This window comes from Lipotes vexillifer, unplaced genomic scaffold (assembly GCF_000442215.2).
Source record: "Lipotes vexillifer unplaced genomic scaffold, Lipotes_vexillifer_v1.1 scaffold402, whole genome shotgun sequence".
Taxonomy (NCBI): Eukaryota; Metazoa; Chordata; class Mammalia; order Artiodactyla; family Lipotidae; genus Lipotes; species Lipotes vexillifer.
In genome coordinates, this window is record NW_006798409.1 from 3,879,240 (window position 1) to 3,879,481 (window position 242).

The 242-nt window shown below is 55.0% G+C and overlaps 1 protein-coding gene across 1 annotated transcript in view; it reads right to left on the reverse strand.

The window, feature by feature from the left end:
• DOP1B (DOP1 leucine zipper like protein B) overlaps positions 1–242 on the reverse strand; it is a 105,739-nt gene that overhangs the window by 53,887 nt on the left and 51,610 nt on the right. The window lies entirely within an intron of this gene.

Below are 242 nucleotides of genomic sequence, written 5' to 3' on the forward strand. Positions count from 1 at the left end.
GAGCGGGGGGAGGCCGCCGTCCCGCAAAAAAAAAAAAAAAAAAATACAGACCCCGCCTCATCAATTTCCCATCTGGTGAGACAAATCCAAACCACACAGGCTAACTACAAAACCAGGAAGGAAACAAACATGGCACACAGTTCCTTCTCGGCTGCTGTGCTTTTAGCTCGTCTCTAAACCTCCACTGCCCGAGTCCCACGGCTCCTCCACGGGACTCTAGCCGGGCCGCCCTCTCACCCGGC